This window comes from Pyxicephalus adspersus, chromosome 2 (genome assembly GCF_032062135.1).
Source record: "Pyxicephalus adspersus chromosome 2, UCB_Pads_2.0, whole genome shotgun sequence".
NCBI classification, from domain to species: Eukaryota; Metazoa; Chordata; class Amphibia; order Anura; family Pyxicephalidae; genus Pyxicephalus; species Pyxicephalus adspersus.
This window is the reverse complement of record NC_092859.1, coordinates 78,429,358-78,455,361: the sequence shown is the minus strand read 5'-3', so window position 1 is coordinate 78,455,361 and position 26,004 is coordinate 78,429,358. Positions and strand designations below refer to the sequence as shown.

The window sequence follows — 26,004 nt, the reverse complement described above, 5'->3', positions numbered from 1 at the left end:
GACCATTTCTATTGGGCGAAAATCATTTCACATGTGTATAAAGCCACAACATCCACTTTACCTCAGCAAAGATGTGGCTTGGAAGGGCAGTGATAAATGACAATATGTGTTTCTGCCTGTTCCCAACCATGTTATCTCTACTTAATAACAAATACATATTGAAGAGCCCAAATTCCAATAATATTCCACATTTTGCTTAAATATTGAGGGCCTTGTTACCTAATACATAAAAACCTAAAACTAAAAGTTACTAAAGTTACATATTGTTACTTTTGACACTGTTGAAACAGAGATGAAATCACTCCATCACCAATCAGATCAATCAGATTATTTGGTAAAGTTTCCTAAAACTTTTTCAAGGTTTTACATTCTATCATGGCATGGGCAACTGATTTTGTGATATTTTACATTACCAGTTTAGATCTAAATATGGTTTCTCAAAGTTCCTCTTTTTTTGGTGCCAACTGTTACAACATGTGTATTCTTATGTTTATGAAAGTACCTATGTATTATGTCAATCTAGAGAAAAATATTTTTTTTAGCCGATTTCACTAGTTTGTAAATATCTGTGGTATATCATCAAAATGCCTTGATAGAAGAAGTAAAATTACACTTTTTTTTCTGAAAACTACTTTTACCCCAAAATTAATTTTACAAAACAGTCTCACCCATAATACTCCAGTGCATTATTGATCAGTTACAGGAGGAACAAGGGGCAGCCAGCAGAACACAATATGCATTGTCAAAGTACAATGTAATGTTGAATGAGTTGCATAAATTATTATTATCAATTCCGTGAAACCATAATCAGGATTTTGAGTAACCACACAACTGTAAACTGAAGGATTTGCTTCTTTCCCATGCAGCCCTCCAAGCTGTATAGAATGTCCCTACCCCTATTGGTATCCCCAACCCAGTTAGCCCAGTGTTTCTCAGACATGTGTTTTCATTACATTTTGGTGTTGTTGTGGTGTTTGTTGTTACCTTCCCGAAACCCAAACAACCAGAATTTCTCCCCCATATACTTGAATAGTATTCAGAATCTGGATGTCTTCAGTTTTGGAACCATTTGTTTAAAAGGCCCTAAAACTGAACAAATCCAAGCAACATAAAATTGTTTCTGCTATAGCTGTATGCATAGGGAGTAGTAACACAACTAACTGTGTTGGTGAGCAATGCCACTACTTGTCCTTTGTTCCAGACCCAGACCCAATCAAGGCCAATTTGTGGCTACTAAAATCATAGAGCCAAACCACTTATGAATTTCTTAGAAAGTCAATCTTACTATGAGGCAGGGTGATGCATTTCTAAGGACATGTTTACAGTAGCACTATTTGCAAGCAATTTTAAGTGGTGTTATGAACAACAAAGAAAAATCCTTGCCCGGGACCTTGCCTGGCCTGCTTTGACCTGTTTTACCCAGGGGCAAAGTTTACACATCTGTGAGCAGGAAGGTCTTTTCCCAAGGCCTATATTCAGATAAGAAATTCAAAAGAGGTATGGATAATGTTACAGCCAGAGAACTAGTATTTCCAGCAGAATAGATCAGTAATAGTAGCCTTTATATTTCTGTTTCTTTAAATGTTTTTTTTTTTTTTTTTAATGCAGTGTAGATAGCAGTGGAGCTCAGCTATAATTTCAGCTGCAATATTATAAAAAAAAAAAAATGTCAATTGGACATATATTAACAGCCGATGCAACATGCTTGGAGATATCAGTGGTTTCTCTGAATTCCATTTGTTCCAAGTTGGCTTTGTTCCCTTTTTCATAAATGTTCTGCAAATATGTATAAACTTTGCTTTATTTGGAAAAGCTTGTTAGACCGGTATGTTTACCTCCACAGTGATTTTCCAAGTGATATCGTCCTTTTAGTGCTGGCCACTTAATTATTGGTTTAGTTATTTTGCCTCAGCCAAGCAGAAACATGAATCTTCTTATAGCTAATTAAACACCAAGGGAGCTAGGAATTTACAGTCCACTTCAGTTGTTTTATACGAAACTGTGCATATATACATTTGATTTTTATATTGTTGCCCCAGGCATTGAAGCACTGTAGAAAAAGCATTGGACAATTTAGGGAAACAATATTGTGATGAAAAACCTAAAAGACTACAATTTTTGAAGACTAAAACACTTGGATTGTAGCAACCATGTTTGCAGCATTCCAATATAATGTACTGGAGTATTTTATATAACATGCTTGTTCATGATCCATCCAATGTGGACAGTTGTTTCTTTCAAATGGGTGGTTTGAAAGTTCCTGTGAAAGAACCTTCTAAGTAGAGGAAAAGGAGGTAAGCTGGAGGCTACTAGAAAGTGAGTTTCTCCACAGTAGACTGGAGATTGCGGATTCCACCTGGAGCACGCTGTTTGTGAAGATATTTTACAAAGTGTTGATGCATTCCCATGTGGAAGGTTCCCTTCTGGGTGATTGGGTGACCCAACTCTTGGAGAAATGTAAGTTGTGTTTACTGCTAGGAGTTTTTGAGTCAGAGACAACTGAATACTGACCAGGACCGACAAGGGGTTTCAGCTAACAGCAACACCAACATCCCAAGCCACAATCAAAATCAGGATCATCAGTTGTAGATATTGATCTGTTAATGCCCAGCCCTAGATTTGTTGAATGGGTTGTAATGCTTGTAGCATGATGAAGCTATGTATCAAGTGTGTACAAACATTTTGTGTTGCCCATAGAAACATATTTTATTCTCAATTGTGTAGTGCAGACAACCAGGAGGTGGTTAGTTACTATAGAAAACAAATATTTTTCTTCTAGTTCACTTTGTTTATATATCACCCCCAATGTGTTTAGTGAAGGAGGCACTAAGCACTGTGGTAAGGATAGTTACCAGTACTGTTTGACCCTGAGTTATAGCTGATTTCAAGTAAAAATTGAAATGCCAAAAAGGCATGCATGTTTAATACTAGGCAGATTCTCTGGAGTGTCAAATCCCTATTATAAGACATTCAACAGTTACTATCCATTCACACTTGGGGGTCTGTTTACAAAGCAGTCAATCTGACATTCACTGAAACATTCCCTGGTGAAGAAACAGTTGTCCATTAGGGAATGTTTCAGCCAATGTCAGATACATTGCTTTTTTTTTAAATAGAGTCCTTAAAATGTTTTGTTTTCCTTTTTGAATACAGTGGAAAAATGTTTTATTGCAGTCCGTGGCCACATGAGGTAATTAAATCTTTTGTTGTTCGGATGTCTATTGTGGGAGTTTTGAAGGTAAATTCAAAGATTGACAACTGTGTAAGGCTGCATACACGTGCAATTTTCATAGCTGGAAACAATCTTTCAGTATCGTTCCAGTGACAGATGAGAGAACCAACACTGTACACACAGCACTGTTCAGTTTTTGGAGAGGGGAGGAGAACGAGCATGGGGCACCCCACTGTGCTCTTCTCCATCGCAGTGTTCACCATTGGTCGTTCATGGATCCGTCATATACGACATCAGGCGACCACTGTACACATGTCAGATTCTTACCTGAAACAAGCCCGACCATTCATATCAGGTAAGAATCATCTGACGTGTACACAGCCCAAGAGGTGCTTACTGGACTTTAGAAGGATTACCTCTCACCTGCAGAGTAAAATGTAAAGTGAAGGGACATCTAATGAAAAAACAGACTGCAGAAAAAAACTGATAGGTGTAACCAGAGGAGCTAAATTCCAATCTTTAAATTAAACGTATATTGGAAGCAGACACACTATGTAAATAGTTAGAAAATGTACTAAAGAATACAGCATATTTTGTATTTTGTTTGTTATTCATTGTCCTTGGTGTACTCTGTCGTTTGTTCTGTCTGTAGTATGTATAGCATAGAGTTGGGGTGAGTAGTGTTTAGTGCAGGGGTGAATAACGTAGTATGTAAGTAGTATGCTACATCCAGTGTATGGTCCATAGTCTATAACAGGATGTACAGGTCAGGAGTAAGTAACAGCAGTATGTAACATAGGGTGTAGCAATATAATTGCACTTTCATAATATCCAATAAATGTGTGGAAATCCAGATGTCATTTGCAAGGCTCTAAGCCCTAGTAGCCAACCTGGCTGCTGGGGAAAGTGCAGGGAGCAGCCAGTCATTGAATTACTTAGCAGTATGCTGGATTGCAGATAAAGGCCCGGAATTCCCTCTGATAACTTCCCCTCGGTGATCGCTAGTAGACTTGGCCAGGTGGTTGGTAATGGGTCACTGGTAGAACTTTTGCTGTATTACACCTAAGCACCGGCATGGTGCTGTCACTGCTCCTCCTGGAAAATGGGTGAGAATGAATTTTAATTGGTGCACAGTCAGCAATAAAAACTCTTCCCTACATTATCCACAAATAAAAAAGTTTTACTGTAGATTAACCTTAAAAAACCCCCATAACATAAAGGCTGACGTTGTTACCCGCACCTCATGAAGATGCTTCTTTCCTGGCTGTCACATTGGTTCTATGACTTCAGTGCAGATACAGGTATACATAAAGTCATATTTTGCATTCTGTGGCTGGGTTTAGGCTTTCAGAGGTTGGCCAGCATACTAGGTCCATCTGTTTCTGCCCACGATTATAGCTGTGGAATAGAAAGTGCAGTTTTCACACCCCGTGCAAATGTTTCTAAAAGTGTAGGAAGAACTCAATTGTGAGCCAAACATTTGCCTGTCCTTGACAATCAATTACAGGCAGTAATTACACACAAGGCCTTGCAGTGCCGTCTGGAGGAATCCCCAGATGACGCAGTGTCGGGCAGGAAACAGCAGGGGGCGCCCTGCTGCCATTCGTATTGTACTCCGCCTCTCTGTGCTGCCAGGCTGGGGGCGGTTCCGCTGCGATAAAGAAAAAAAAAGCAGGCAGCTCGAGCAGGATCCTACCCGGAGAGTGTAATCCGGAGGAGACGTCAGCCTTGGCCCAGGGTTCCGGAGGGGCGGCTGTCATAGAGTTACCGATCGTACGTAGGGAGGAGATCTGCCCCGCTGAACTGGTGTAAAACTGCCCCGGGGGCTGGGGAGCCATGTTTCGTGCCGAGCCCGGTGATGTGTCGGGATCATGACACTGCGGCGCCGGTAGGGCTCCGGGACACCGAGGAGGACAGGCGGCATCTCCGTGCTGTGTATATCCGAGCGATCCCCGCACACACTGCTAGATCCGGCCTGCTGCACCCATCAAGCACATCCCAGCACTGTGAGTATTGCCCCATCACAGGCTCCCCGGGGTCAGTGTGGCCCCTTGTGGGAACTTGTGTGGCCCCTTGTGATAATTTGTGTGGTGAACACGATCCTGGCTGACACACTCCCCCAGCCTGCTGCATTGTTTGTAGAGCCAGCAAGCCTGGCACATTGTTTTCTCCTATTTCTGTGTATTCATTGTAATATTAGTACATGGAGGCTGACCCCAGAAATCTCTTATTGGAACAGATCAGTATGAGATCCATGTCTGTGATCCTTACTGACATGTCCTATAGGGGCCTGGCTCTGTGATAACCCCATTGTACATGCAGCCCAGTCATGGCTCATTTATTGTAGTACATTTTATATTATAAATGTTATTTTATATTTACACGCTTAGTCCAGTGCTTTTATTTCAGGTAAGATGGCTGGATGGGTTCATTAGAAATGGATCTAGTGATAACAATTGTTAATATTTACATCCTAAGATTGCCTTTATATGAGGAAACCCCATGTGTCAGTGCTGATCAGTCATCATCTTGAATCAGGAATTCATATTGTCACCTATCTATGATATGAATGGCATTGTGATGATTTAAATCCCATAGTGAGTGTGTGTGTTGCTCAGGGCTTTTGTGCTTCCTTTGCCCTCCTTGTTGTGTTATTTCGAACCAGTAAGCCCAGTTAGCAGTTGTTTGATTGGAGGTGAAAAGCTGGCTGGTGTGTGACGGAGTGATTTATTTTGGCCCTATCATGGTGTGCTAGGGAAACACCAGTGACTGATTGTACAAGCCAGGGAAATCTCACCAGCACAGCAGGCATTCTTCTCATCTACACAAGCAACTGCTACAAATGGTCATGCTGATTTTTAGGGGGATGGGGACATTCAGAAATCACAGGATAGGGTGAGGATTATGAAAGATGGGGATATTTTATTTGCATGATTTCTAAAATGCTGACACATTCTTTGGCATATTATAGAATAGATTTATTCACGTCTTATTTTTTATTAAAAGAGATCACAATCTAGTGTCACAACCACAATCGTGCATACATGAGTTTTGGGATAATACCATTTACCATACTAATATGATTTAAGATGATTGGAGGAAACATACAGCTTCCAGAATGGTGTCCTTGTAGGAGCCACAAAACAAGAATGGTAATTACTCATCATAACCTTGTCCCCTAAAATATATATGAAAAGATCTGCAGGGTTATATAACCCCCTACCCCCCTCCACACATTGGACTCCATACATAATGAAAACACGTTGCTATAAAAATGTTTTTGTTTTTCCAAACCATGTGCTTTTCTTCTAAAAACTGTTTTTTTCTATTCTTCCTATTAATTGTGCCAGCTCTATACTGGTCATTCCATTGAAGAAAGCCTTATGTACACAATGTTTTACAAAATTTAGCATAGACAGCTAGCGTAATACTATGTTAGCCGAGTAGACGGTGCCATAAAGGTTAAATGTTTGCTGTTTGTTATTGCATAGCTTATGACTCAATTGTAAATTAGATTTCCTCTCTGTATATATTTTTATTGGTGTATAGATATGTTTCTCTGTAGAATAGTTCACATAGCGATCAGCTTATGAGTGCCATATTTGTGTCACTGTGGCAGCTACAGTTTGTATAAAACCATTCATCTCCTCAATTTATTCTTTGATATATCAGATTAGAAAGGTATAAATATATCTCTTGGGAATAGAAAAGTTGGATACTTAACCAGATGAACTATATTAAAACCAGATGTAGGTTTTCCACTCGTGAGACAGGTACAAAGACTACTATCTCTCTGAACTGCCTCTGAAAATGCTAGATGTCTGGCTGCAACCTTTTTAAATCATTGACTATACAAAAAATGAAGTCCTCACTCACTGTACATGTTTGTTCCATATCATATTCTCAGGAGGTATTGAGGACTTAAAATCAGTAGTACAGCCAAGCATCTAAGAATATTTTCATATTTTCATGCCATTGAACATTGAGGTAAACACATTGAATAGTGAAGATGTTAACCATGTGACTTTTTTAAAAGAAAGCTTAGCATTTGTGGGTGGTGGGAGATGTAGTGAGCTTACTGAGTACATGGCCTTAAAGTTGCAAGTACGCTGTTTGTTTTGAACTTTGGTAAAGATGATTAGGTTATTTGTAAAATCTATTGCATGGTTTTTGATAGATATTACAGAATGTATACACTAAACATAAGCATGTCCATGGTGAGCTGTTTTCCATTATCTGCATGGACAAAGGAAGCTTCGATCTGTCATAACTAGAAAGCAAATCATTACACAATCTCCTTTTTCATTCTTGGTTATAAGTCTGCATGAATAGTAAAGCCTTTAACTGGAAGTCAAAGGTAAAAGATGCCCTCAGGAAAATGGTGATAAAGGCTGCTATTGTCTTCTGAAACTGAAAACAGCCAAATAGATTTATCAATAACTAATACATGTCTGCAAAATCAATTCCATAATATACAACAGTATATATTTTTTTTCTTTTACAATAAATGCCAGCGCCAAGCAAATGCCTAGGCCGTGATTTAATTGTTCTCCTCCTGTAAGGAGAAAGCATTTTCTCAATCTCCTCTCACCTAGAGATAAGACTGCCACATTGTAAATTTGTAAAAGGTGCAAGTTGAGAAGCGACAGCAGGTGCTGATCTGTGCCAAACATTTTGCAGATATATGTACAAAAACAAAGATGACTCTGTTCTTTTGCAGATAAAAGCATTGTCAGATGGAATACTTTGATCTCTGTGATTGCAGTAATGCACGTGGTAACACAATTCACGAGACTTGCATTGGTGCACTGGGTTGCCATTAATTCTTCTTGTCGCCACAAACACATTTGGTTTTCCGAAAGCAGCGATCTCCAGGAATGATATCGCACTGTAATATGGAAAACTCATCATGTTGCTATAGTGGGAATGTCAACAGGCTTTGAGCTTGATTGATGGCCCCAGTTTGAGACGTTTCTATAGTTATACTACCTTAATGGGTGCATTTGACCTGCTCTAATTGAGTTTTGAATTCCCAGAGTTCTATGACTTATACATTTATATGTGAATCTTCTTTGAAGTGTACAAAAGCTGTCAACACAGGCCCTTAGTGTTGAACCTGATCATTACTTGGCCTACATTAATTTAACATGGAAAATGTTTCTGATTCCAAGTCACTTTTAATCTTTCTACATCTAGTAAAGGTACATTTGGGACAAACCTTTGGAGGGTTGGCTTATTTCCAACAAATTAATAGGGAGCATGATTTTTCTACCTGCCTAATGTATCAGTGCCTGGCTGTAGCCTTCTTTTCTCATTTTGTGCTCAAATACAGATTGTTGATCATTCATGTCAGTGGTGGGGTGTGTGTTACTACACCAATGCAGCTTCCTAAATCTGCATTGAAGGTACTTCTGGTTGGGGCTGCTCTTGCACATAATGCCTATGTTGCAGAGAAAAGGGACTTTTGCTTTGCTAATGCAGACCCAACATTTTGGAGGATATTTTACTACTTTTTTGTTCAAATAGTGTAACCAAAAAAAGAAAAAATAGACTTAACACAACAATAAATATATGTAGCAAGTTGAATTAGGTTTAAATTTTAATTGCTGTTTAAATACAAATATTACACACTTCAGTCAGGAAGTAGGTGACCGTTTTATTTTTTGGTTCTGCACAGATTCTTATGACATCTCTCCAATTTTATAGTTTCCAGTAGGTGTTTAATCAATATCTTTACCTATTTGAGGTAAAGGAAGAGGGTAATCAGGAAACAGTAAAGCAAAAGAAGTAAGTATGCACATCCTGGCAATACTTGATAGCCCTAATGATGTAAAAGTAATAAGCCCGACTTTACAGAATTACAAATCTTTTAGCATTCCACCATAAGGATGACCATACACTAATGACCTAAAGGCAAATTGGAATATCTATTTATATCCAGTAATAAAAATGCTTCTGGTGGTCTGAAGTGCTTTTCTTTGCCACTTAGAGAGTTTGTATATAGCTTAATCCTCACATAATTGTTCCATCTGTATTGTATTTGTTTTTAGTAAAAATAAAAATACTATATAATCACAATTAAAATCTAGAAGACTAAAAGTTGTCCCAACCTTGGCTAATATTGGAGAATGTGTCTATCTTTTGCCTTACCTTTAATTGTCTCAATGAAAGTAAGTGGGCTCAGCATAGCTGTTTTTTTAAATTCATCAATAGACATAATTTTTCGATCCAAAGAATAAAAGAAAACTGATATAGTGTGATGAACTTTTACATTGTGCACTAATTTTATTTGTTATCTGTATTCCTTGATTTTATTTTACATTCTTGAATTTGTAGCAGATGAAAACCGTTCATTAACGCCCCAATTTCTTCATGTCTTTAGGGATGTGGTGCATAAGCCTTGGTTGCTATGGCATCATTATTCGTTATGTCAGTGAGAAAAAGAAAGCGTTTCTTGGTATGTGTAGGTGTTAATAATGTGACTTTCCCCCATTTTAAAGCTGTGGGTTTGTGATGTCAAGCTTTTAGTATTTCTTTTATCCTTCAGAACTTTTCATAAAGCTTCCAGAAATATGAAAGCGATTGATTTCTACTTTGGCCATAGAGTAGAAAAGAGTAAGGGGATTCCTGTGCCATGAGGTGTGCCGCTAACTAAACAAATATTTATGGTATTACAAAGTAAAATACATTTGTAGTCTGCTGTCAGCACAACTCCGGTCACTCAGTCGATAATGTAGGTTTAGGGTAGCTTTTCATACAGAACCATTTTATTTTATGCCAGAAATCATTCCTTATAGTAATCAACGAGCACCATTGACTTTGACATTCCAAATATTACAGAATTCATCTTTAATAGAGATTCTTGCATAAAAATATCATCTGAACTACAAAAAACATTTTATCAATAATGATTATAGTGTTTGCTATTGTTGACATTTCACTCAAAATGGACATAAATGCTATCACTTGGGGTATTGGCTGAGTGAAAGGCAAAGTCTTTTCCGGTAAATTGTGCACAATGTGATAATAGAACACTATACATTGGTGAAGGATGATATTTTTGCTAAGTATATATTTGCATTAATACTATGTGTTCTGGGGCTCATGGGCCCTAACTATGAACAAAACATAGTCATGTGCATGGCCTGGACCCATATTATTCTAAAATCATTCATTTCGCTTTTGTTTTCTGAACAGTGTTTTATAAATTAAAGACATTAACTTGAAGTAAACTATACAGAAACATGGTAACATCAGTTTGTCAGGGGTCCTCTGGCTGGCCTAGTACTTTTTTTATTTTCTTACCTCTTCCTGGCAGTGTGAGTTTCCTTCCTTTGTTTATATTCTGCCAGCCACAAATCCTTTCCATTGCTAGTTGCACTTACAGAGGACTTTTCATAGAACTAAATTGTGCTGTACACCTACTTCTATAGTAATACACTGGTCAGGGAAAGCTGGCAGCAGAAAAGATTTAGGGCTTTAGAATTTTACCATTTGAGGAGATAAGTAAGCAATTTGAGGTATTCTTGGTTTTATAGGAATAGTAGACCAAATAGTGTTTCATATAATAAGCAAACTTTCCCTTTAATCACAAAACTCTGCCCACGAGCTCAGTTAGGAATCTGCTGACCTACGTAGACCAAAGTGCTTTTCATAATCCGCATATATAAACGGTCGATCAAAAGAAAAAGCTTGGCTTTCAGGATTTTATAGTTATTAATTAGAAATGGATACATGTAATAATGACACTCTGTGATGTGTTGTTACATAAGCCTAAACCATAACAGGAAATCCTTTAGAAAATAGAACAGGTTGCATAGCAACCGTTTACAGATCCCCAGGTTTCCTTGCATCCTGACATTCCTGTGAAATATTAATACCTTAGCACTGCCTGCTTGGTGTACAATTCAAGTAAAACACGCTGCAAAGTGCCAGGCCAAAGAGACCAGTTAGTAACTGATGTGCATTTCGTTGTTTGGGCAATTAGAGGTAGTCCACGGGTTACATACGAGATAGGGACTGTAGGTTTGTTCTTAAGTTGAATTTGTATGTAAGTCGGAACAGGTACATTATTTTCTAGGAGATGTCTGTATGTCGGATGTCCTTAACCCGGGGACTACCTGTATACTGAAGACAAAGCACAATCTCCAATTTGCTGGTGTGCAGGCAATAGGACTATTTCCTTTTCTCTAGGCAGGTCAGTAAGCTGAAACACGTCCTTGTAGCAATGTGCTATGTGAATTATTTAATTGTATTTTGTCTGATTGCATGGAACGTGGCATCTAGTTTACCCTGTTCTACTGAATAAACCCTATTGTGTCTTATTTTTTTTACACTGTACAGATTATTCATAGCAGCTGTTTAGATTTCATTATTTGCTTTTTTCACATTTCTGAATAGTTGTGGAATAATGAACATCATTGCTTTATGTACCTCATTTATAGCTGAACTCTAGGCTTCCTTCACCCAAACAAGTTACTTTGGGTTTAGAAAATGGCATGGGGCACCATCTTGCATCACCCACAGAAGTTGTTCTGAAGTTATAGTAAGAAACTCTGGACAGCTCTAACCTATCTGCACACTATTCTCATATTCTCAGTTTTGTATAACACATCTATCCCCCTTCAACATGTTCCTTGTTTCAAAAGTACTTCGAGTGACAGAACTGAACAGCATCAGTTTTGTTTAAAAATATTGCTTTTGTTGTGAAGTATCTGTTATTTGATATTTATTGTTTGAGCGCCCTTGCAGGAAGATATGTTTTAATTAAAGTTCCTTTAGTTTAACTACATTTTGTGCTTAAACAATAAAAAAGAAAAACATCAATGAGACATAATTTTGGTGGTGCTTTATTACTTTTATGTAATTATATCCAGACAGTATAAATGCACATTGAGCTATATTTGTTTGTAGCCATATTACTATACACTCAAAAAGATGCTTAAAACACTAAGTGAAATGAAAATGAAAGAAATAAAAATGATGTAATTGAAATTTAGGGCTATATCATACCATGAACCTCCTTTTATTTACTATTATTAAACATATTTCACACCAAAATCAGAATGTAAGTATGCATACCTGGTATGTCAAGAACGCCTGATTGTGGCTTGTTTGGACAAGTGAATGCAGAGTACATCCTGCCAATGTTAGCTCAATGCATTTACTTGGGGATTGACTGATTTCACCAGAGCAAATGCTAAAGCCTGCATTAGTAGCACTAAGAGTGGAATGTTGTACGTCTGTCTGGTATCCTGATATAACACAGAGCCTTATTGTGAGTCAGGTTGCCTTTATCTGAGATCATGGCCTAAGCTGGGTCTACTGTTGTTTTTCATCATAAAGTATGTATGTATATGAACTTTGTAGGCACTGAGCATGGTCTATACGGAGTCACTGAATGGCTTTCATCTAGTGTAGCACTACTGTGGTTCCAGGCTTGTGTGATCATTCTCAGCGGGTATAGACTGCCTAGGTTTATAGGAAAGGGGTTAGGTTTAAGCTGGTCATTATTCTTTTCATCAATGGGTTGTGACACGTAGTGGAGGAAAACATGGAGCGTGGGGAGCAGTGAGGATTCATGCTGGCATTCTCTTTTAAATTTTGTGTCCAAGTGATCATGTTAGCACCTGCTTTTTAAGACTGCATGTGGAAAAGCATGAGATTGGCACTAGCATCTCCTATTCATGTTTTTGTTTCCTTAATATAACTGTACAACCAAACACTATACTTTGAATATAGGGAGAATGTGGTGGACTATAACCTTATAAATTCTTGTATTCTTTTATGACCCTTAGTGAGATTAAAAGGATTTGTTCCCAACTTTTACCTTAAGTTTACACCAATCATTTAGCTGGTTTTACTCATGGTAGTAAATATACAATAAGGTAAACCTTCCCCTAATACTTGTTACAGAAGTTGTACAGTCTAGTGAAACATGCCCCATATGGAGCATTGAGAAACCATTTTACATGAATAAAATTTCCAGTATCTGCCAAAAAGTGAAATTTTAGTTTCCCCCTTAAAAACTCAACTACTTATACCTGTATAAACCTTCTTTCTGGATAAAAAAAAAGAAATGAAAATTAACAAGATACTTACTGGAAAAAAAATCCATTTTGGGCAGTTTGGTCATGTAATCCCTGTAGAAGGGGAGGGTTGGGGTCCATATTCCAAACAATTGTTAAGGTCAACTTTCAGATTCTTTGTGACATTAGTCCCTATACGCAAAAAAGCGATATTATGAGTTGAATCCACATGTCCTGTTTTCAGTAAATGTGTATACTAAGATGGGGTGACTGAGATGCAATAGTATTGCTGCATGCCGGATTCTGAAGTTTTTACAATTTAAGTTGAACTGTGAGGCTCATTGCTTATCTATATTGTTCTTATTTATTTTTTTCTCTGCACATAGACAGTCATTTTTTTGTAGGAGTCTGCTCTTTCTTCTGTGGTTTCCCTGTCTGTTTTTATGGAGACCTTGTGGTGTACAGATTCTAGCTCCTGCTCATAGACTTTGTAACAAGGTATCTTTTATCTAGAGCTGTCAGCCTGCTGCCAGGCTTCAGCATAGATGTTTACACTGCTTGAACTGGCTTCTTGCTTGCAATCCAGGAACACTGGCTGCCCAAGATTTCGGGCCAACTCTTTAACAAGAAGTGCAGTACAACACTGTAATTCTTCTGGAAACAAGGCTGACCTCTGTGCAGTTTTATTGAAGGATGTGTATGATATCATAAATGTTCACTTGTTTTTACTTGAGGTAACTTGGCAGAATTCATAGGTAAGCTAATTAATTTAGGGGAAAATGTGAAGAGCAAGTAAAGCTTCTCTTTCACAGATATTGAACTAAGAACTGTTTTATGAAACCTGGAGCTAAGGAAAAGTAAGGCAGTTTGCTGTGACAACCTTTCCTGTCCTTGTAATGGATACAATTAGACATGGAATCTTTGTACTGACAAATAAGCAAAGCACCGTTGTATATCTGCAGAGCAGGTTAGCTTCCAAAGCACCCTGGGAGCTCCTAATCCCTAGGAATTAAATAGTGTGACCTGCCCCATGGCCTTGCCTTGGGTATAGAGCCAATACAGTGATGCAGTGGCCAGTCAGGATTAACCATCAGTGAAAAGGATGATCAAACCTTTAACTAACTTTTATGGGTATAAATGAGTATTTAAAATATAAAATGATGCATGATTCCTGAAAAGAACCAAGCAAAGTGTAAACTGCCATCAATATGATATTTGCATTATATTGTGCATTGTACTGTCAGTATTGTGACAGCATTAAGAATTGTGTGCATAACAACTATCTGACCTGTACGCGTTATGTCAATAGCTTGGGCAAGATTGTTGGAATGCTGCCTAAATATGTCACTTTGTTATACTAGCTTTAATATTAGTTTCCATGTGACTATGCATTACTCCACCTTATTTTTCTGTTTTTGATGATGTCATTGTTTCACTTTTAGAGAGCGCTCTGTAAAACTAAACTTTCTCCCTGTGAGTCATATTGACATGAACATTGAACTTTAGACATCCTTCATGGTTGACTATTTTAACCAGGTTTGAAGCTAGGTGCTACACAGGCAATTAATTCTCTTTACTACTAAGCATTTTTCTTACTTCATGACCCTCATCTCATTATCAGGACTTTGATTTTACCATGTTGTAAATGAGATAACTGCCAGCAAGTAGTAGTTAAATCTCTTGGTAGCAATGAGTGTTCATTACCTAAGCAGCCCTAGCTGTACATAGCAAATGTTTTGTACCTGAGAGGCTAAGCTAAATTAATGTTTGTGTATATATGGTGCAGTAATAAAAATGCTGATCACCACCATAAATCTAATTTGGAATTAGGGGTTCATTGTTATAAAAGTGGTGATAAGTGTTTTAAAAAATATACAACAAAAAAGTGGAGATCAGTAATCATATCCCTAAATTCATAATGAAGACAACATTTTGGCTGTGGCTGAGTTTACTGGTGGCAGGGATTTTGTTCTACCATTGAAAATAGGGCGGGCTTGCCAATGTCAGGTTCTGTTGGCTGCCTGATTTCGTCATTGAACAATGACCTTATGCAAGCACTTAACATATCTAGTAATACTTGCTTTCAAGGCCATTTAACATTGACAATGATTTAGAGCCCATGGGAACTGTAGTCTTCATCCGGTTCATTTATCACATGTATACAGTAATTACAGTATTCCTGCTTCTGTATACTACTCCAGATTGTGATGTTTATAAATTGTTCCATTTATTTTTCTTTTATGTATTTGTTTTTCTACTAAGTTTGCAATATCATACTTGTGTATACTATACACCAAGTATTGAAAGAGTTACAGTTAGCGTAATATATTTCAAATGTAAACATATAAAGATGTGAGAATATATCAACTTATTACTGGCATGTTTCTGGTGCCACATTGAGTCAAGCATTAATTACCATTTTAGCCCCAAGAGCCTGTAGTTCATTATTTCTTTTCTTTCAGACCATGGCTTTATAACTAAAAACAAGAGTCCATGGATAAATAGCTTTTCGGGTTACTTAAGTGATGATCGAAGCTGTTTGCTTGCAGTTTTCCTATTAACTGGCAAACACTGTTGTCATGCTGTGGAAGTATGAAATCATTACTTAAAAATGTCCTGGAAACAGTAGATGTTCTCCAAATACTTTATCTCCCTGTATCTATACTGCCTTTTATGATGAAGTTATTAGATTGCCACTATTCAAGTTGTTGAAAAGAATGCTACTTTGTTAAGGGATTGTTTCTTTTCTTGAATACATTCCTGCTTTTCTTGCCAGCTCCTCATGGTTTTATTGGCTTTCCTTCTGCAATGAGTAGCATGACATCATTCAAGGTTTCAGGGAATTTTAGAAGGGTATTCTCTCAGAGAGCAGAGTACATAATCCTATGAAGACACCTAAGGTTCAAATCACTCAATCATGTAAACCTAAATTTGGGTAACAGCCTTTTGCATATTTATTAACAACTAAAGACAACCTGTACTGATAAAAACATGTAGCCTGGCATTTCTAATCCCCGCCTGTGAAGTTAACGGTTACTAGGCCATAACCATGATCATCTGATAGATACAGTTCTTAGACTAACTGGCTCAAGTTTATGGATCAATAATTCTGGGTTAACTCTGATTCCACATGCTGTGTGTTTGTTCTGGGTCATTTACTTACAAAGCATGGAGGCAAAGTCAGCCAGGCAATATTTTTTTTTCTTTCTTCGTCGTGCGCATCTCAAAGAGCGAAACCCTGTTTGTTTCCAGCAAGGAGAATTGTGCACGATACTAAAACATGAGCAGATTAACAATGTGATTTATAATGTAAAAATCATAAATAATTAACGTAATGTTTTTCGGCAAGCAGTGATCCCCTGGCATCGCTACAAAGACTGTTATTCTGAAGTTCAGCTATTGTTCCTGCTGCCTGGAAGTTTAGGCTTTGGATACGGAGCTGTCAGTGCACATTCTGTATAATTAAAATTTTTTGCTTGATGAATAAAGCTGAAACTTCAAAGTTTAGAAAGTCATGCAGGATGTTTGGTTTGGTGTTTTCGGTTTTCTTTTTTTAATAGATGCACACATTTTTTAGTATTTGTTCCCACCCAACAGTAAGCCGGAAGTCTTTGGCAACTTTTTGTAATGTGTAAAGACAGCTGTGTACATAATACTTCAAAATCTTACTTTTTTATTTTCACAGTTGTTCCAGTCGGTTTTAAAGGGTGTTAATGTGCCCACTATGCATAATTGTATATGCTAAAAAGTTGTCAAAGCCCTAATTCTTAATCGATGGGTTGGGACCTGTTGGGTCAATAATGTCTAAAGGTGGGTGGCCACCTGACTTTGTATCTAAGTCGGCAGGTCACTGGGAAATGATGGCATACTGACTATGCTTGGCATCACAGATGTGGGGGGTGGGGTTCATTTGTGAGCAAGTCAAGGGAGGCATTTAAGGTACTAGTTTGATGTGCCTACCACTAAAAGAAAGTATAACAAAGATTTCTTTCACAAAGCTTGGAGACGTAAAGAGAAGCTTCTGCAATATGTTCCATGTAAAGATGTTCTTGCTAATGGAAATTATTGCAGCTAGAAAACCATCATTATCAGAAGGATAAATCAGCAGTTGTAGTGTTTTTCTCTCAGCAGTTTTTGCTTTAAAACAAATGCTGAACTCACCCAAAGGATGCTTTTATTTTCTATTTTAAAGCAATGTTCTGGTTCCTTGGTGTGTCTGGTCAGCAAAGTGCTGCTGCAGAAATGGCAGAAAGCCTCTAGCTTGGAATGTTTCATAGTTTTCTATGTGGGGCACTCAACACAGATCTGTAATTTAACTTGATTCCTGCCATGTCGCAGTGGTCTCATCCCTTGGCATTTTTCCTGTATTATTCCATGATTCGTGATGACAGCAATGTAAATGTCACTGACATTTGACAGTTTTTTGAGGTTTGCAGTCAGTGTAAATAAAGGTAGAGTATGTATATTTAAATGAATTCTAGTACAAAAAGGAAATACTTGAGAAGGTTGCCTTTTAAAAAAAATAAAATTACAGTAGCTTTGTGTTTTGGTTCAGGTTAAAACAGATGCTAAGCTTTTGAACTGATAGAAAAAAAGCCTCAAACTGGTATATATGTGTGTGTGTGTGTGTGTGTATGTATATATATATATATATATATATATATATATATATATATATATATATATATATATAAAAAAACATTGGGGCAAGAACTTGGACAACTCATTCTTCCTTAATTGAAGACAAAAAAGAATATGTTCTAGGAACAAAAAAAAAACTGTGGTTGAAATATTTAGGTCACTAAAGTTAACTGTTTTGGTAAGCTGTAAACTTTTAGCCAGCTCTCTGTTCTTCTCCTGGAAATGCAGAAATTGGCGGAGTGCTTCTTTGTCTGTGTTCCTATTGTAATATATGAGTTGGAAAGCATTGGTCAGGCCTGGAAAAAAGGGTCCTGTGATAACTGGTTTGTTTCCTAGTGAATGGCCTTCATTAACATATGGGTATTTAGTCACTACTTTGGAATGTAATATAAGAGTCATTGCTACTGCTGGAACCACAATAACTTGAAGCATTTCTCATGGTACATGTCAGGACCCTTCCTCCTAGAGAGTGGAGCTCACCACTAGCAGTGTTGACACTGAGCTGGAAGGGATTATTGATCCCCTGACTCAGTGGTAGTTGCCTTCTTACTATAGACCACTGGTTGGTTGCTGGCTAATAAATCTGTAGTGAGACGGAGAGCAGTATAGCCAAGTGCTCCTCACATTACTGTGTGATGGACACGGGTTTCCAGGGGAACAGCTTTGGCTTGGCCGCCTGCATTCTTCATGCTTATGTCTCTTCACATTCTGTCAGCCTTAGCTCTTCGTAGCCAGATTGTCCACATGAATTACAGTGATTAATGTTTGTGCTTTCCACAGTAAGGCCGTAATTCATTAGTTTACCCAAAATACCTATTTTAACGTGAAAGCTGCCGCACTATTTTATTGAATTTGGATATTGTTTCCTAATTGCTTTGGTTCTGGTTTTTGAAGCAAGTCATAACATGACTTTAGCAAATGCTGAGCTGATACCACGGGGACCCTTCCTATTGGAATAAAAAAACTTCCATTTAACCTGGCCCTTACCATAACATAGTAGATAACTGCAGTATAGTATAAATGCATGGGACTTCATGATTAGTAGTATTACCCAACAGGTGAATTTTATTTCATGTTTGCCTAATGTAGGGGGCATGGGTAACTTGAACTTCTGTGGTATGCCAAGAATTAGCTAGAACACAATTGAAACCTATTTAGTCGAAATATTGGTTCCATGTGATGGTTCAGCCACTAAGAATTGATGCCATCAATGATTCTGGGGGAGGGTGCAGCTTTCATTTGGTTAAATACTGTTGGGAGTCTTTAACCCTAATCTTAGGGTGGAATTTATGATAACTTGTACATGTTTAAGAATAAAACATTTAAATATCTATTTTAACCATGCAATTAATATATTGAATAGGTAATGTTTATATTTTTGGCAAGAAGGTGAAGCTCCTTTGTATATGGTTACTAGTGTACACTCAAAGTCTCTCCTTGAAATCTGTAAGATGCTGGGGAAAACGTAACGTGTTCACCGTGCCAGTGGCAGCCCAATAGGCGTAGATGACCAGTGTGGGAATCAAAAGACTGTTGGACAGGTATGAGGCATTGATGGAGGGAGTTGTGTTTACCTTAGCTTTAAATTATCTGGCTCTTTATAACGTGCATGTTTCCACATTATTATAGAATTCTCAAATGCAGGCCACATTTCTGGTAAACAGAAATAAATCTGTTATTGCAATGTAAACATAATCTCTTCTTCAATAAAAGCGTACATGGCAGTTTTAATTGTTAGGGTTAAGTTTCACTTTAAAGCATTAAAATATATCTAAAGCCAAAACGGAAATGCTTTCCTCCTTCTATTGGGGTGTGTAGCTGTTTTCGTTCCCATTCCAAACTCTGCCGTAATTAGGTGGCTGGTATCAGATCAAATTCAGGTACCCACACTGCCTGCGTTAGAATTATAATTGGAATGATGTACTATATGACTGAATACAGGTTTGAAATGTTTTGTGATTTGGGGTAGATTGCTTTTTCCTAGTAAAACTAGTAGTTCAGTTCTAATACCATATTTCCCTTTTCCATTAAGAGACAAAGTGTTGGGTTCCCTTGTTAGGACTTCCTCTATCTTTCTATTTGTGAAAGTGCTGATAAATCTGTGTTATTTCCAGGAATCCAAGTGGCTTTCCTTTCCCTGGATGGGGTGCTTGGGTCTAAGCAACCAATCACCAGGCCTAAACACATTATTATTATTATTATTATTATTATCATCTTCTTGTGCTTTTATAACATCAACATATCACGCAGCTCTTCACAAAGTCCATAGTCATGTCACTAGCTGTCCCTCAAAGGGGCTCACAATCTAATATACATGACAAAAAGGGTCAGCTCATTAATCCTGTCTAAACTCCAAATCTGAGTTTACACACCAATTAGGTTTAGGATTCTTCCCTTGAAGGGAGAGGTGGGGGAATGTAGTGAGTTTAGTTTTACATTGTGGGGTATTCCCTACCAAAAGAAACCTCCTTTCTGTTTCTTTGTGATTGGGAAAAGTGACTACTTGTATAAAAAACCATCCATGTCCATGTATGCAGTTTCCTTTGATTATTAATTGTATTTAATGATTTCCACGATCACTATTTCCCCTTCTACCGTAAATGTTATTAAAAATACAAGCTTGAAAAATTTTCTGTAATTTTCCATGGTACTTTCATTGCAAGAGTGCACAAAATACAAAAAGAAATAGAGCTGTGGAATACAAAGAAATCCACCCACACCTCTGCATGAAGCAGAGCTCAGGTGAGTCATTCTGTGCTCTATTGGAGGAGATGATATACATTTCTGCCTTTTACAAATATTAAGTGTACATTTGGTACCATTTGAGAATACAGAACACGTCACAAGTTCCTACATAGTTATTGTAAATACTTAGCACTTTTAATGTTCATATCCTAGAATGAAATGGTTGGTAGATGTGTTACATGGTTAGTTGAACCCAACATATATACATTTCTTTAATTCCTATACACTTGTGTGTAGATTACAGGTGTGTTTGTAAAGATGTCAAATACATGATAGAAAGCTTTTGTGGGCTTTTTCAGAAATTCGCAGCTACCTTGTCGTATCTGGGTTCATTATTTTCCAAGTCACTGACCTGGAACAAGCATGAAGATTAGAAAGTGGTCAGAAATCCTTAATTGTTTCAGATCAAAGAGCTTGAAAAGCTCCTTGATCAGAATGACAGTCAGAGCTACAAGTCTGTAATGGTAGCCTAGAAACTCTGTGTGGGTTTTCTCAAAAGAATGATTTGGCTTAGTTATTATTATAATTATTAAACAGTTTTATTTGGTCCTCTGTAGATGCCACTTGGAACTGTCTAGTGGCCCTTGGCTTCCAATACATTGTTTTTTGGGGGTATATCATATTGAGGATGCTTTGTTTTTTTGTTTTGTTGTATACTTGATAAGTTATTATCATATCTTTAAGCATAACTATAGACTGAAATAGAAACTGTTTGTGACTGCATTTAGTAGGGTTTCTCTCATATCTCTATCTTAACAGACCCCCTTTACAATAAATAGAGTTACATTGTTGCTACAAAAGAAATGCACAGATCTCTAAAAATATCTTTCCTAAAATGTTTCTCTTCTGCTGAGATTTCTCTTTGCAAAGGCTTCTTAACAGAGACACGAATGGCAATAAAAGCTGGAAAGATGCTCTAATCCTTTTTTGCTGTGTCCACAACTAAAAAAACTTTGGGCTTTAAGTGCTAAGCTGATTCTCTTTAGTAATTTAGATAATAAGATGAACCACATTTGAAGGCCTTTTTTTTTTCAACAATGTGTCTGATACCCAGCACAGCTGATGTCTCAAGTAGTATCACAATTTGTATCTTTATTTAAAAAATATTAATACAAGGGTACTATCAGGGTCTGCTTATTCCGTTTCCAGGAATTTTTGTTTGGACAGGAAATTAAAAATACTTTGTATTCATTGAATTCCTTACATTTTTGTTAAATGTGACCGGTGTGAAGCATTTGCTGAATTGTTTATTGGTACTTTCTTTTGCAGTAACCTTAAAGAATACCTTTGATGGTTGTCAAATGCTTGGCCTGAGTTCTCTGTTGTGGGTTCATGATGTACAGCTAGCCTGAAGTCACAGCAAAACTGTTCGCAATCTTGCCGTAAACATTTGAATTCTTCTGTTCAGCCTTGAATTCCATGCGATAGAGGTTGAAACTATTAAAGACCCAAAATAATGGCACTCTGGAATAATTAATACTTTAATACATGCATTTTTTCAATCTAAATGCTGTAAGTACCTGAATTTGATTTGGTAGCAGCATGCTATACAGCAGAGCTCAAACTGAAGTTCAGTTCATGTGCCAGCATGACGCATATTAATGAGAGAAGAGAGCAGAGAGGGGACCTCATCATTGTACTGCTTTGCCTAGGGTCGTATGCAGCCCAAGTTTGAGGAAAATGGGTTACGGTAAATATTGTTGGATGTCAGGCTAGGAATAACAAATGTCAATAAAATACTGCATGGGAGAGCTCTGAATTAAAGGGGAGTATTGCATTGTTGTATTGGTTGCAGTTCAGAGTTAAATTATAATTAATACATCTGTTTTATGAATTACACTTTTGACACACAAATTTCATTAGCATGTTTGTTTGTCTTTTCTGTTCAAACAGTGATATCATGGTCTAACCTTTTCCCTCATTGTGATGTATATTGGGAAGAGGGGTTGAGGCTGCGACACCCCGGGCAATATTGGATGTCATTGGTGATTTTACATGAGATTCCCAAATTTTACGTTGGTTCAGTTACTCTACATTTAGAAAGATGTTTTTAACATTTTCTTGCAATATAGAGACCATCATACAGTATTTTTTTTTTTATAAAGATTTCATTTTCAGCTTTTATCTGAATGGCTATATAACTAGGACATGTCTGATTTTAAACATAAACTTTAATAATTCGAAAACATGGCTCACATTCATACTTCACTGAAATCGAAGTGACACCTGTCAAGTGGAAGTGAGAGAGATGATAAAAATGTCAATAAAACAGTAGGGACAGTTTTGTTCCAGAGACATTTTGTTCCAGGGATAGTGGAGGGATTTCTTGTTACTTCCTTTTCCATCGATAGGGCAAGAAGTAAATTAATCTCCCTAATAGGAGATAAATTAGGATACAGTAGGATTGCATACTCCATCAAAAATAAAGGAAAAGGTGAATGGAAAAATAAAGCTGAGGCATACCAGGTATAAAAGCGTGTGTCATGAATGGTAACTTTTCCAGCAGCTTGCATGAATAGACCATGTTTCAAGTATTTTATTTGTTTTGCATAGATTTAAATCCAGTTGTATGTTCATTAGCACAGGAAGGATGAGAAGCACAATCTAACCCTTCATAGTGCAGAAATTTTCACTGAAATGTCATGTTTTCATACATCCTTGCATTGATAAGATTTTTGTTTAATAAGGTGTTTGGCAGCTGTATTATCCCATAGGCCCTAAGATTTGCAGCTAGTTAGCATGTAAATGTTAATCTGATAAACTGGTATTCAGCAAGAATTTACATGCTAGGCTAAGGAACATCATCATATTCACCAAACATTTACAAGCATCAAGCAGCTGCCCTAAATCCCTTTCGTCATCTTTTAGCCCTAGGATTCTGAAACCCAGGCCGTAATCAAAGCTATGGCTTGAGTTTTTTAAACAATGCTTTAGCAAAATTGATGTATTTTAGCAGCTTTAACACCGCTTGCATACGCTGACTGAACTAGAGCACCTACTGTAATATAGGTGAAATATAAGCACTTAAAGGATAGTGAAAAATAGTGAAACTTTTGTGAATTTAGCATGTTTTTTTTTTTTTTTTATTTACATCATGCACATAAAATGGAACCGTTTTCTGAAGTTTGGAAAGGGGTTTAAATAATACTCTTGTTACCAAAAACAAATATTTTTAATAGAGTAGGGAAGGATTTGAATCCATCAAGGTTTTATTTTTGTACAAGAATAAATGGAAAATCTTCCAAGGGGAACACTTTTAATGGCAACTAAAAAAGGATTTACCTCCCTTTGAGGAGCTTTCATTTTACTTCCTGTTGTATCTGTGGTGCTGGAATCCTATAAACTGAACTACCAGGTACCTAAATCCAATTCTGACCACAGGAGAAGGCCAGTGAGGTAGTGGCATTGAGCTGTTGGTTCCCAGCACCCAGAAAGTGCACTGTCTGGCTGTAGAATTATTATTATATTAAAGTGGCTAGGAAAACTCTGTTTGCTAGACAGACAGGAGATATCTGCAAAAGTTACATGGTGCCCATGAACTTAACACTGGCTATGACCAAACTAGGAGACAGCTACCAACTAATCATCTTCTGTCTGTCACCATCTTTACACATGGCATTTCATTGAGTTCTTCCATTGCCTCATGGTTTACAGCAACCATTCACAACACCACCTGTATAGCCACCATCTGTTGTATATTGGCTAAGTGCAGGTTCTAACCTGCAGCATGAGCAAGCAATCCCATACATTTCCCAGCAGCTGGCAAACTTGTGCCTCGGTACTGGTTCTTTAAGAACAGCCTCTACCCATTCGACAGAGAGTGGTGGAGAGCTACTAACTGTTCACTGCCACCATTTTTCATTTTCCATTGGGGTGTCGTGGGTGAATGATACATACAGCTTCTCCTAATAGGAAGCTTCACTGCCAGTCTGATAGCCTTCTAGTTCAGACAAGAATTCTCTGTTGGTTTTCTGCTTGTAAACAGTAAGGCTGGTGGCTTTTACAGGGAAGATATGCAATATGGTTGCCATATGTTATGTAATAATTTTAGATACAAACAGGGTTAAGAGTTCCTTGTTTTTTGTATCTAAAAGTGTTGTGTCTGTGACCACAGGATTATTTATTGTTGTGTGTTATGTGTGTGAGTAAGCAGATTTGCCTTCACAAGCCAAAGTGGTGTGACAAGGTAGAAAGGCCCCAGGCTCCGGCAGCCACCGCTCTCACAATATTATTTGTTGAAGATTCCAGCATTCTGCCTTACACAATCGTTTTATTGCCTTTACAGCCAAGAGTCAGTTTCACTTTACTAAACCTTGAGAATTGCTGATATAGCAAGAATCCTTTCATAGTTCATTTTTTATTAAAACACGTTAAAGCAGCAAACTTTAAAAATTAGTGTAGATGATTTGCATCTATCTGTTGTCATTCTAAACCATGGCTATTTTGGATATCTGCTTTTTTTATATTATGCATATAGTTACAAATATAGTAAACACTAATTGTTAGAAGTCACAAGAAATGTGCAAAGCAAAGGGGAAAGTTGGGTAGAACCCGTAAATCTGCTTAACAAATAACAGTGGAGCAAAAATGACTTAGGAGGGAAAGGCTAGTTTAAAAGAAAGTTGACTATTGTTCTTTGAAGCCTGGTTAAAAAATGCACACTGAAGAGGTTTAGCTGTGACTTGCTTCCTTTGTGCTTGCTTTATTTAAGAATTGCATTCTAAAATGTTTCATTGTGTTGCAGTGCTGGTACAGAATAAGTAGAAAATGGTGTCACCCCCCTCCTGACACTTATTTTCATGGCACTTCAACAGCATGTATTATTTGGTATGTCATACTGTCTGATCAGTATGAATGGGGAGAAGTGTTGAGGGTGATTACATCATATTGTGAGGGCTTTCTGTAACTGTAAGGCTAAGCTGTACAGCCTGAATTAAGCAGTTTATAGAGATTCTCCACATAATGAAGGTTAAAGAATACTTCTCAGATGGCAGGGCTGTGTCTTAAGCTGACCATAGACGTCAAGCGGCTCCGACATGGGTTGATGGTTGCCCTTTTTTTGCCCTACCAATCTGTCTTTGCGGAAAATGTACATTTATGGGGCATGTGTGTTACATAGCTCCTTTCTTTTATAGGTTTATTAAGCCATTAACAGCAATTCTAACCTAGTTGTCAATATGTTCCCCATAAATCGGGCTCCCTGTGGTCTGGCCATCTACCATCCTCAATGGTGACAGGCTGATCGTAATTCAATTGGCATGTGAACCCGTCAAGACTGTAACATTAGACAATCACTATGTATTTTGCCGGTGATTTTGCGGTTTTATAGCTTAGCTATAAAAACATTGTAAAGAGCTTTTGGGTTATGTTAATATACGAATACTTGAAGTATCTGCATAAACTGTTGAAATCTAATTT

The 26,004-nt window shown here is 37.5% G+C and overlaps 1 protein-coding gene and 1 long non-coding RNA gene across 3 annotated transcripts in view; one reads left to right on the top strand and one right to left on the bottom strand.

Annotated features, from left to right (window-relative positions):
* Window positions 1-3,678: 3,678 nt before the first annotated feature.
* Window positions 3,679-4,798, bottom strand: LOC140323813 (uncharacterized). The gene is made up of 2 exons (XR_011919444.1): window positions 4,413-4,798; window positions 3,679-4,267 (listed from the first exon to the last, which is right to left on the bottom strand). It is a non-coding gene; the product is annotated as an uncharacterized lncRNA (long non-coding RNA).
* A 12-nt stretch (window positions 4,799-4,810) lies between these two features.
* Window positions 4,811-26,004, top strand: part of CDK17 (cyclin dependent kinase 17) — a gene marked incomplete in the record, with an annotated part of 72,250 nt that continues 51,056 nt past the window's right edge. The window contains 1 exon segment of one of the 2 annotated variants that reach the window (XM_072401182.1): window positions 4,811-5,178. 2 annotated transcript variants of the gene reach the window in all.